The following is a 255-nucleotide window of genomic DNA, read 5'->3' on the forward strand; positions in this document are numbered from 1 at the left end:
AAAACATCAGTAGTCCATGAGTAATACACTACCTTATTTACAATGCTATCTTATTTACAACCCAGTTATTTATAATGTGGTTACTTGGAATGTATCATAATCAGTGATTTTATAAAATTCTCTCTCCAAATGCAGTTGCATCATGTTTACTGGTTTTGTCTAGCAATTCATTTAACCGAAATCTGGGCTCAGAGTCCTTTACCAACCATGACAAAGCTGTACCTTTAAAAAAACCCCAAAAAACCACAAGACCAA

The sequence above is a fragment of the Chiroxiphia lanceolata genome, chromosome 1 (assembly GCF_009829145.1).
Source record: "Chiroxiphia lanceolata isolate bChiLan1 chromosome 1, bChiLan1.pri, whole genome shotgun sequence".
Taxonomy (NCBI): domain Eukaryota; kingdom Metazoa; phylum Chordata; class Aves; order Passeriformes; family Pipridae; genus Chiroxiphia; species Chiroxiphia lanceolata.